The sequence below is a fragment of the Engraulis encrasicolus genome, chromosome 24 (assembly GCF_034702125.1).
Source record: "Engraulis encrasicolus isolate BLACKSEA-1 chromosome 24, IST_EnEncr_1.0, whole genome shotgun sequence".
In the NCBI taxonomy this organism is placed as follows: Eukaryota; Metazoa; Chordata; class Actinopteri; order Clupeiformes; family Engraulidae; genus Engraulis; species Engraulis encrasicolus.
In genome coordinates, this window is record NC_085880.1 from 34205651 (window position 1) to 34218150 (window position 12500).

The 12500-nt window shown below is 45.5% G+C and overlaps 1 protein-coding gene across 1 annotated transcript in view; it reads right to left on the reverse strand.

Moving 5' to 3' along the window:
- The window catches only part of micu1 (mitochondrial calcium uptake 1), a 105354-nt gene that overhangs the window by 62832 nt on the left and 30022 nt on the right, over positions 1–12500 (reverse strand). The gene's annotated exons all lie outside the window — the stretch shown is intronic.

Below are 12500 nucleotides of genomic sequence, written 5' to 3' on the forward strand. Positions count from 1 at the left end.
GTCCACAGGGCCATACATCTGTCTGTTGTGTGGTGCGTGCGTGCGTGCGTGCGTGCGTGCGTGCGTGCGTGCGTGCGTGAGTACGTGCGTGAGTACGTGCGTGCGTGCGTGCGTGCTTGCGTGCGTGAGTCAGTACGTGCGTGAGTACGTGCGTGCGTGCGTGGGGAGAGGACATGTCCACAGGGCCATACATCTGTCTGTTGTGTGGTGCGTGCATGCGTGCGTACGTGCCAGAGACAAGGAAGAGAGCCAACGTGCTTCCAGGGCACTGCAGCACAGCTGGGCTGAGGGCTGAGCCACGACACATGACATTGTCGGGGGAAAGCCAACCTGGCAGCTGGGAACACGTGAACATGATAGAATGGATGCTCTCTCAGTGCCGTCTTTTTCAATAGGAGGAGACAAAGCAGGGACCGCCCATGGATGTGCATGGGAATTGTTTGCTATAGCATTAGGGCGAGTGTCTGCCAATATCCAGCAAACAGTTAATCATATGCTGAACTGTAGCAAGCAGCGGTCCAATCGTTTTGCAGTTTTGTGTTCGGCTGGTGCCAAAGCACTGAGCCTGCGCACTGTTAAAATGACCTTGAAAGCTTGATCATATGTTGTGGAGGTGGAATTTCATGTATAATCAACTTGTTATAGACCTTTCATTTATATAATTTTCGTGGCTGTTATCGGAGATAACAAATTCATGCATTTTCAGTGGATCTGCTGTTGTTAAAATAGATACCCGAGCACCAAGCACACTGCAGATATAGTACAAGATATACACCTGTATACAAGAGACTGCAGTCTATGCGGGCAAGGCGTTGCCAAGATGACCATTGACTGTCAACAAAATGTTAATGACCAAGTCTTAATCTCTCTATGCATTATCATAGCAATGTTGTTATGATATAGTTGAGTGTTTTCAGCAAAGAGTGAATAGGCCTGTCGACGGAACCATCTGCAGTAAGAGGCTACGAATGACTTTGTTATGGGTAATATACAAAGAAGGGGAGAACAGGGTGGCACTAATGTGCCATTAACAGCAACAAAATTAAATTGTTATATGAGGTATGCTTGGAAAAGAGTTTCCACAACACAAGGGTGTGAACCCAAGCGAACCCAAGCGGTCTCCATGTATCCATGGTTCCCACTCTCAACTGGAGCACAGGGCTGTATTGCGCCCGACACCACAGAGAGTCTTTGTCTTGGGTTTTGTTAGGTGTGTCCGTTGTGAACTATGTGTCTTCTGTGTGTTATGTTTTTTTCCCCATTATTTATCGTGGTTGGACAGCATGGAGAAATCAAATCTAGCAGTGGCCATGTACCCAATCATGTATCATAATCATATCATTATCATATTAATCAGCTTTTATATTGCTAATTGCTACGTGTGTGGCAGTGTCTTGAACATAAGCATGCGTTTTCTATGTCCTGTTATGTGCGTTGCTCATATTTTCCTGTGGGTGTGGAAGCAGCATGGTCACACACAGTAATGATGCGACCCCAAGCCAAGCAGCGGCCATGGATCCCGTAATGATGCATCATGTATCCATGGTGACATTGTGTATCTCATCATGTAACATGTATCCATGGTGAAGAGGTGTGCACCCTATCATTAATCTGGTTCCATAATGCTAGTTGTGTATGTGGACGTGTGTGCCATGTGTTTTCAGTGTGTGATCACGTGTGCTTTGTTAGCATTGTGTTAAGCTTGACCCCAAGCCAAGCAGCAGCCATGTATCCCATAATAATGGATCATGTATCCATGGTGACCTGTATCTGTGGTCAAAAGGTGTGCACCCCATCATTAATCCAGCATCATATTGCTAGCTGTGTGTGTGGATATGTGCTATTCGTCTTCGGACAGCTTGTTGTTATGTGCGTTTTGTTAGCGTTGTGTTAAGCTTGACCCCAAGCCAAGTGACGATCATGTAGCCCATTATGATGTATCATGTATCCATGAAGACAGTGGCATGCATGTCATCATGTATCATGTATCTATGGTGAAGACCGGAGGCATGTCTGGTGTCAGGTTGCTAATTGGCTAATCTACGGTGGACAAACAAGGTGCCCTGCATGACTACAATGTGACCCCTGTGTGTGTATGTGTGTGCGCCCGCACGTGCATGTACGAAAGAGATAGAGGAAGGGAGAGAGAGAGAGAGGAAGGGAGAGAGAGAGAGAGAGAGAGAGAGAGAGAGAGAGAGAGAGAGAGAGAGAGACAGAGACAGAGACAGAGACAGAGACAGAGAGACAGAGAGAGAGATGCATACTTGCCTGCTACTGTGTGTGAGTGTGTATGGCAGGTGTGTGTTTGTGTGTGTGTGTGTGTGTGTGTGTGTGTGCGCGCGTGCGTGTGTGTGTGTGTGTGCGTGTGTGTTCAAAGCACATCCTGGGGGTCATGGCGGTAAAGCACTAGAGTCCAGCTGGCATATGGCTTAGCAAGGCTGGGCTTTGTCCTTTATGGAAGCACTGAATTATGGAGGAGGGGAGCAGAGTGGACAACACAATATATTAGTGGTGTGAATTGGCACTGCCCTCACGATTCGATTCGATTACGATTCAGGAGGTAGCGATTCGATTCTATGCGATTCGATTCGATCCGATTCAATTCTACAATGCATTGCAATGCATTACATTTCTACTGAAAGCAAAGCAAATGTTTCATCAGTCATGATGAAGCAATACAAGTAGTCAGATACTGAGCAACAATTTATTGGCTGTTTTCTGTATCAGTCTGTATCAGTCTTGCAATGCTTTGAAGTGCTTTTATTTAATTTAACATTAATTTGCTCCCGAAATATCCACGGAAGTAATTGAGAGTTTAAAAAATTGCTGCATCGATTCTGGAACTTGCCGCATTGAAATGGATCGTCCATGCCCCGTATTGGATTGCATCGCCAAATCGATTATTGTTGACACCACTACAATATACGCCATCCAGCCCAGCCCATCTCTTCCCTCTCCATCAGTCCTATCCTCCCTCTCTCCATCCATCCATCCCTCCATCCATCCCGTTCCTCTCCTTTTCAATCCCTTTCTCCTCTCCTTGCATTCCTCCGCCCCTTCCCCTCTCTCTCTCTCTCTGTCTCTCTCTCTCTCTACATCCCTACTTCCTCTCCTTCTCCACTCCTTCCCGGCATTCCCCCTTATGACAGAATTTCTCTCCCGCACGCACAAAATGAGAGCTTGGATCAACATCCGATTCACATTGCATTCATCGCTCTCTCACGCGCATGCTACATACATACTTTCTTGCCGCCTTTCAAACCCTGACAGATACACACCTCGACATTTAAGAGCTGTCAGAGGTGAAGGGTCTGATCAAACATGATCTCCCAAACGCACTTACTCAAAAATAACACACACACACAGACACACACACAGGCACACACACACAGGCACACACACATGCAAGCAGACACACACACGCACGCGTGCGCGCAGACATAAACACACGCACACACACACACACAGAGTGAATGTCACATCAGTGCTGGGTGCTGGGTATAGCCTCTTTTCACTGGCACACCACACCAGACCTTCATCTCCGCTCTTGAAGCTCCGCATGAATGACATCTGCACATGCCTTAATTGAATTCCTCTGAATTGAATTGAGCGCGCGCCTACTGGAGGTCATCTAGTCTATTACGGCTTATGTGCATGCGAGTGTGTGAGTGTGTGTGTGTGTGCGTGTGCGTGTGCGTGTGCGTGTGCGTGTGTGTGTGTGTGTGTGTGTGTGTGCGTGTGTGTGAATTAAATTGTGGGTGATACGGGAATCCAGATTTATTGGGCCATATTGCTCTCCTCCACTTCCAAAGGAGACAATGTTGATAGTGACATAGTGCGTGTGTGTGTGTGTGTGTGTGTGCGTGCGTGCGTGCGTGTGTGTGTGTGTGTGTGTGTGTGTGTGTGTGTGTGTGTGTGCGTGCGTGTGTGTTCGTGTGTCATCACGACTCATGGTTGCTGGGGGGGTCGCCATGGGGTGAAAGGTGAAAGGGCAAGCATGACAGTAAAAGAGAGTGAATGACTAGTGCCTGGCCAAGCTTGAAGGCCGGCCAATTGGATGAGGTTGGTGGGTGGGAAGGGGGGTTGGTGGTGGTGATAGAATGCTGTCAACATGCTGTTCTGCTTGATGATGTTGTCAACATTTTCATCCAAGAGGAAAAGCTGGTCAGAAATTATTCATAGTCTACAGTTACGTATATTATTTACCGTTTTTTAACCCTGAGAGTATTTTGTGTATTCTATATGAGCAAAGCAATGGCATTTTGTTTAGTGCGTGCGTGCGTGCGTGCGTGCGTGCGTGCATGCGTGCGTGTGTGTGTGTGTTGTTTAATGACAATAAAGACTAGTCCAAATGTGAATAACACTGCTGCTTCTCCTCTGTCCTGCTCGCCACAGCTGCTATTCACTGCAGCTGAGCCTAAACTCTAATGGCATCTCAGACTTTGGGGTGGTATACTATCAGCAGCAGATGAGGCTATTCGCTTCCCATTAGGAGGCTTTTGGAAAGGTGCTGTTTATCCAGGGTGCAGCATCCTAATGAGGCTTCATACCAGCCACCCTCACACACAGGTGAGCCATTGAGATCCACTCCATACACACGAACGCATGCACGTGCGCACACACACACATGCACACACGCACAAGCACTCCACACTGCCCGAAAAACACCCAAACAAAAATCAGCTCTCTGCTCACGTCTCACATGGACCTCTCTAGATAAGGCTTCTATAACGCATACTTTTCAGAGCACTGGGGGTTGCACAGATAGAGGGGCAAAAGCACTGACTATTATTAAATGCCCTCTTTTTTTGCTGTTTTGCTAGAATAATTTGTTATCTACAAACTTCAGTAACCAGTATCTGGCCTGTGATTCTAGGTATGAAAGACAACCAACACCCTTAGGGGGGCCTATGAAATCGATGCCAGCTAAGGTGTGTTAACGTACATTGTTAACTCTACCACACGTCACCACATTCTCTGCAGTAACGCAAGCATCACCCCCAGTAACATGAGACGTGCATCAAGTATCAAAAATTCAGAGGACTTGCTTTGCTACGCATCGACCTATAATGGCAGCCAAAGCATAGCGATGCTTGGCCTTACCATTGCCACATATGCGTCAGGACAGTGTTTCTTAACCTGGGGTGCTCACCAAAAGTCTGGAGAATTTTGTCTCTGTTGAGGTTGTAAACAAAAGTCTGCTTGCGAATATTATAATTGGGCCCAATCAAAACCAAATCAAAACATGTTTTGGTCCTCATGTAAAGTCGCTATGATGCTGATCAATATCGTAAACAAGTCATTGTTATTAATTAATTACATCATTTTTTTATCTTAAAATTAATAAAGGTTAAGAACCACAGCTTTAGGATACGCAGACTATGTAAACCCCCTAACTCAAAGGACTGGAAATGTATACTTTCTTTGCTTGTGAATGAATAAAAAATAGAATGGACAATCCTCATTTGCTGGAGGGAAGGGAAGTGATATGTGATAGAGGAGGGCTCATTTGGAATGGCTGGTTGGACACCATGATGTCTAATGAGATCTGACAATATTTGGCCAGTGGCAGCCACATGGTTTGGGTATAAATGACAGCCTGTATATCAGAATGCGCCAGGCTGAGGGCATTTCCTATTCCTGCAGGGATTTAAAGTCATGTGATACGATGAAGTTTGAATGAGATTTTTTGAGCAGGTTTTGCACAAAAGGATTCCACTATGCACCGCTTCAAATCTTCGAAATTCGTTGGTAGGGAAGCAGGAAGTCTGTGTTTTTGAACAAGCCCAAAGGTGTGTATGTGTGTGTGACTTGGATGACGGGATTTGGATGATGGTCTCATCTATGCTCAGTGGGAGTTCCTCGTTCAGAAAGTGAGCCACTGACCTCACTGCAGGGGTGGTTCGACATCAGATCATGGCGTCCTTTATCTGAGATCCTTATTCATCCAGCTTACAGTAGTCAAAAGAGCTGAACAAGTTTAATGCCACTGGCCTTCTTTTCAGGCTTAAAGGCAAAAAGGCAGATGGATGGAGGACCAGGAGCTACAGTATAGTACAGGCAGAGATATTCTATAGAGATATGCCAACATAATAGGTTTCTATGGGCACCTAACATGACCAGGTTCCGGTCTGCCTAAAGGGGCGTGTCATAATGCTCCTACAATGAATAGAACAGTCCTTAGGTCTGCCTAGGTCTGCCTAAGGGGGGCCATAATAGAACCAGGAAACAATGGGCCAATGGAACCTCTCTCTCTCTCTACTCTCTCTGGTACAGGCGTGTCAAACATAAGTCTCGAGGGCCCGATGTGGACCTTCAAATGGTTCAATCTGACCCCAGAATTGTAGAGAAAAATAAAAATTAAAAATTAAGTGTATCAAAAAAGAAAAAGAAAACTGCAGCATATTACAAAATAACTGTCCGAGGTCCAAGGTGTCCGAGATATCATGTTTTCAAGACTTGCTCACCATGTATAGCCAGTGCTTCTGATATACCCGCTGTCATCCACCTCAAAATGATTGACCAACAATGTGATTCCGATATGAAGCTGAAATTTGCGATATTTCCCAAATACATTAGTGATCTGACCCACTTGAGATCAAATTGTCTGTATGTGGCCTCTGAACCGAAATTAATTTGATACCCCACAGCTCTGAACTGAGTGCTGAGAACTGAGTCATATCACGAAAACGGTCATGTGAAAAACTTGTTAACATGTTCCACATCCTACAGCGTGGGTCGGCAAATAAGTATGCTCCCGAACAATTCAATGGCGGGCGATAGTTTGCAGTAGTCATCAACCGTGTTTTTTGACTGGGAAGAATGAATGCTTTTCTCATTTGGCTCACAATCATCTTCCCTCTCTTCACATCTTCCCTCTCCCATGCTCTCCTCACAAGCCAACTCTCTCTCCTAGTCTAATCCCCCCTCATCTCTTCCTTTCTTGCACGCTCTGCGTGACTTGGACTGTATTAATGTCTCAAACTCCCCGCTCATATACCTACACCCCCCCCCCCCCCTTCACACACACACACACACACACACACACAGACACACACACACACACACATGGCCACTGAGCCAGAGGACAAGACACTCGTGGTGGCACTGAGAAGGACAAAAAAGAAAAGAAAGTAAAGAAAAGAAAAGCAGTGAAAGCTGCCAACGGAGGAGATGAGATGAGATGAGATGAGGCGGATGAAATGCTAAAGCGTTGAGGGGGTGGGCAGTCAGAGGAGAGCAGGCCATGGTTTGGCACATAGAGGCTGTCCAGCACGGCCGCCTACGCTGCACTCTCGCTCTCCGCTATTTCCTCAAACAAAGCAGACGGTGATGATGGGTGGCTGTGTGCGTGTGCCCCTGTGTGTGTGTGTGTGTGTGTGTGTGTGTGTGTGTGTGTGTGTGTGTGTGTGTGTGTGTGTGTGTGTGTGTGTGTGTGTGTGTGTGTGTGTGTGTGTGTGTGTGTTCGCACACGTGTGTGTGTGTGCATATGTGTAGGTGGAGGGTGGGTCAGGCCACATTTAAGAGCTGCTGTCACTCTAAAGAGGCTCACTTAACAGGCAGTTACAGCACCTATGAAAAGCCCTATACAGTAGCAACCTTAAAGGAACAGTACACCCCAATTTGCAGTATTTCCAAGTATAAGACATGAATGTCCATAGATTAGCACAATCACGCAAAGTATGTAAATGGTACATGCACGGTAAATGATAAAAAAATATATATTCTCATATTTTACCAGGGATTAACTGAAATAAGGCAGACTGTACCTTAAAAGCTACAATACAGACAGATACAGTAAGATTACGCCAGCTCTATACCGTACAGTCACAGTACCATGACCGACACTGGAAACAGGTTCTAAATAGTTACATTGCAGCCAGAGATAGTTGAGGCAGGTGCTATGTAATCTTATACAAAGTTGGACACACTAGATCAGGGGTTCCCAAACTTAACTATGACAAGGCCCCCCATATACTGGTGGATTCCAGCCAAGGTCCCCCTTACATGTGTCGTGCACACTATTTTTTCTGTGCTCCCTCTTTCACAACCATCGTCTGGATGTGTGAGTCAGTGTCTGTGATGCGTAAAATAATGATGTTCAGAGATGCAATTATTAAAATACAGTTCTTAGCTAATCGGAATATTGTTTAGCTCTTTTGGTGTACATTATTCAATGTATTCAATTATTAGTCATTTTAATTCGCTATACTTTTCCTTCCAACTTGTTGCGGCCCCCTTAGCATCCTCTCGCGGCCCCCCAGGGGTCCCCCGGCCCCCACTTTGAAAACCACTGCACTAGATTTACTAAGTAGACGTTCTGCTTATAGTATGTGGCCTTAACAGAGATGGCCAAAATATCTCTATGAGTTTCTGAAGCTGTGAATTTACAGCTTCAGTGCATCAGTGACAGGCAAAATGGATTGATTAGTTTACCATCCAGTGCCACATATACCAAATGACTTTGTTTTACCTGTCCAATCTAATCAGGTGACCGTTCCACCAGCCAATCGCCTGGCTGAATCAAGACCAGTCAAACCAAATTATTTGGAATATGTGGCACTAGATTGTAACTAATAAAGCCATGTTGCCCTTCACAGAGCAGAGCATTAGTATGACAGCACAACAGAACCCCTGAGGGACGCAGACGGCTGTACGAACCCCAAATGAGCTGGATGAATCACAGTACTCACACACAAAGGCGACATGTCATGTAACGAGTGTGTGACCAAATGTGCATCATCATTACCATGGGGATACAAAGGCCAGAACAACACAAACAGGAAAGGCATAATGAAGGCAGGGTCAATACTTGTCGATACGCCTAATTATAAGAAACAAAATTCTTGCTGAAGGAGCGTTTCGCTGTTTAGTTAACCACTTAGTTGTCAGTGTCTGGAAAAGCATTCACGTCTTGCCAGGTTAAATCTCGCTGGCTTACAGTCAAAGGCACTGTGTTTAGGTTCCGGCGTGTGCACTACATTACACTGCTAAACTGCACCACACTGCACTAAATTACACTGTTCTACAGTACACTGTACTGTGCTATGCCATGCATTACATTGTACTTCATGGCACTACACTACACTACTCTGCATTAGTCTGCATCACTCTGCACTACACCGCTGGACTCAATCACAATTTCCATCGGTACTGCAGGATGTGGAGGCCACCATGCATGCACAACAGGAAGAATATAGCTTTCTACCTCTAATGAAGATTCTCTAAGAATATAGAATCTTACTGTCTCTGATGATGATTATATAATAGAATGTAGAATCTTACTCACTGAACTAAATATAGTAGAAGACGGCATATTTTCAATTCTAAAAGTGAGGCAACGGCGAGGGTGGGAATAGAAATCGAGAAAATCGCCATTTCCCTTTCAACATTATGGAAGATGTGAAGCAATGTATCTCTACTTACAGTCCACTCTATTTTGTGCAAACGGTAGTTTACCATCCGTTTCAAGCAATCCAAATATTGCTTGAGTTTGCTGAGTTGGTGTGATTGACTGAAAGAATTCTTTTGATTTACAGTTAAACGCAACCGTCATCATATCAGCGCTTGTTCTCAGTGTTGCTAAGGTACGAATCCGGAAATTTAGGGCAGAAGAATCCTCGCAGATCAATCACGGATACTTCAAAACCGTTTAATGGAATTGTAACAGAAGCCTGCTGTCCATATATATATACATATATTCGTCAGTGATCTTTTCTCTGATGCAAAGGCAGGCTTGCAGAGCTCCACACAACCCTCATCAGCCCCGTCTCTCCTCAAGTGCTGAAGCAGGAGTGACAATTCACATCAGTCACACACTGCTAAAATATTAAAGCAGCTGGAGGTATTAGCATTTATATTTGTCCGGTGTCTTCTAACGATTCACATTCTGATGAGTTCATTTCACCCTGCTTTGCTGCACACAATAGTGACGTAGAGGCTTAGGCAAAGGGGTGAAAAGGTCTGCCTCTGCGCTGCGTGAACTGTCTGCGTGCCATGTACAGTATTGTGTGTGTGTGTGTGTGTGTGTGTGTGTGTGTGTGTGTGTGTGTGTGTGTGTGTGTGTGTGTGTGTGTGTGTGTGTGTGTGTGTGTGTGTGTGCGTGAAAAGGTCTGCCTCTGGGCTGTCTGTGCGCCGTCTGTGTGCCATGTACAGTATTGTGTGTGTGTGTGTGTGTGTGTGTGTGTGTGTGTGTGTGTGTGTGTGTGTGTGTGTGTGTGTGTGTGTGTGTGTGTGTGTGTGTGTGTGTGTGTGTGTGTGTGTGTGTGTGTGTGTGTGTGTGTGTGTCTCTATGTTGTGTCTCTCTATCTCCTTAAGTGCATCACAGGATTACGGCAGCTATCTGTGCGCGGGGGCTTTCTCCAGGCAATCACATCAGTGCAGGTGTATTGGTGAGCGGGACAGGGCTATGGATTGATGGGGTTGGAGGTTGTGGGATTATTGAATTTGAGACGGGTATTTATACGCGGCTGGGCTGCCTGAAGAGGAGGCATCGGAAAAGGCCCGCCACGGCACTGCACACCACTGCACTGCAGCGGACGGTGTACTGTACAGGATTGGCCATTTAATTCCCTTTACAGTGGCCATTTTTCATAGCCGGGGAGAACACACACAAACACACACGAACACACACACGCACGCACACACGAACACACACACGCACGCACACACGCACGCACAGCCCCCAAATGCACACACACACACACACAGACACAGACACAGACACAGACACAGACACAGACACACAGACACAGACACAGACACACACACACACACACACACACACACACACACACACACAGACACACGCACACGCACACACACACGCACACACACTATCCTACAGGCATCACACTTCAAGAGTATTTAAACATGAGCCTAGTGAAGTACTCTTAAAAGGTGCCAAAAATGTGTTTGATGGAGACACATGATGTGTTTGAAGGTATTTCTGGAGAACATGAAAAGGCATAAAACATTTAATTTGGTTTAGCTTTGAAGGTGAAACTCTGAGGTCTTTCAGATCTTTCAGCTAATTCAGAGGTAGTTTCTCCTGGTAACACAGCACTCACTCACACGTCCCGAATATGAAAGGGAAGATTTTCTTGGAGGAAAAAGGCTTCCAGGGCGGTTGTATTTACACAGTAGAACGTTATCATCTTTGTTTAAAACAAGCTTCATAAATACATTACCTCTGGTATGGTAACATGAACTAGCCTACCACAGCGATTTTCAACCCGGTGAAAGTGGTTGTAAAACAAGGTAGCTTGTTTTTATTCTTAGCTAGTGTACCTACTGTATCTGCATAGGGCTGTGTAAATATGTAATTATATAAGTAGTGTGCCCAATCTGCATTCTTATTGGCTAGAGTTCATCATATTCACCCGACAAGGTAATGAGATGGAGGACATATAAAGTCAATGAAATATACTTAGGAGTATTCTTAACAAATGATGCAATAGTACACTTGACAACTCTAAATTGGTCTGTTGCAATCAGACCGTAAGAAAGCAGTGGGGAGAAAAAAAATGAAATATTATACTGCAGTGGTAATGTGTGCACTGGGGATAGTTAGACAGGCAGATAGATGTAAGCAGTAGGGGAAGGTTGTTCCGGGACAATCAGCCATCTCCATTTCTATTCTCTGCACATTTGAATTTAAAATGTGACTGCCAGATCTCCAGAGCTGTGTTTAGGCTTTTTAGATGAGCTACTCAGCCGTGCAACACCCCAGGCTCTCCTCTCCTCTCCCCTCCCAAGAAGCCACCGGAGCTCATGCTGTCTGGGAGAAACACAGGGGCACTTTTCATCCCCATCAGCAGTAGCAATATAATAAGCAGCTGCATTGGGGCGGGAAAGCCGGGCCACGGACTGCTTTGGCTGGGCCCAGGACAAAGTAATTTCCAAATCCCATACGTACGTACAATGAATTGAGGACCCAATTCTGTGGCCCCCCTCTCTCCTTGGACCCAGGACATGTGACTTGTTTGTGGCCCCCCATGCCAGCTTCCCAGTGTGAATGTGACTAAGGAAATCAACCTGCTGGTTGTAAAGAGAGCAGGTCTCGTTCACCTGTCTCTCTGCCTGCAGGGGGAATTCCCTCACATACTCTAAAACAAGCTGAAATTCAGTCTTGTTTTGGCATTTCTGGCACCTAAAAAATAAGGAGGTTTACTAGTCTATCAGAGCTGACATGGGTGGCCTTATAAACTACGGAACTGAAAAAAAACAGAGTGAATTCTCCGGAGAACAGGTTTTGTAACCGGATTGTCTGCCAGGGAGGATATGCCATCACATTGCATACTGTTAGTGGAAATTGTGCCATATTTTCACAATTATTCCACATTTATATTAGGTTTTCCGTTCTATTTCTAATTTGGGTTGTACCAAGTAACAAATAAGCAATAGGAGAGAGGTTGAAAAACCCCAGTGGCTTCTGCAGACAAACAAGTCACGCGTCTGTCGAAGGGAGTATTCCATCACATTACATCAGCTGAGATCCG